Raw genomic sequence first — 316 nt, forward strand, 5'->3', positions numbered from 1 at the left:
GCCCCGGGGACACAGGCTGCGGCCCAGAAAGTTTGGGGGGGTTTAACCTTTTTTTTCCCCCCTTCTGGGTCATTGGAAAGCTCCTTTGCTGGAAGGTGGATTAATTTATTAATTTATTAACATGCACCTAAAGGATATAGCGTGTAGTTCCATCTTGCCCTCTGCGGATTACACTTTATTAATGTTTTTGAGTGATAAACCTCGATACCTGGCAGAGCCGCTCACTTACGGAGCGAATGGTATAAGCAACTTGGGATTTGTAACGCCTGTCCCCTTACGGTGAGGTTTTAATGAGAGTTGTGGCTGGAAAAAACAC

The sequence above is a fragment of the Eurypyga helias genome, unplaced genomic scaffold, assembly GCF_000690775.1.
Source record: "Eurypyga helias isolate BGI_N326 unplaced genomic scaffold, ASM69077v1 scaffold38971, whole genome shotgun sequence".
NCBI classification, from domain to species: domain Eukaryota; kingdom Metazoa; phylum Chordata; class Aves; order Eurypygiformes; family Eurypygidae; genus Eurypyga; species Eurypyga helias.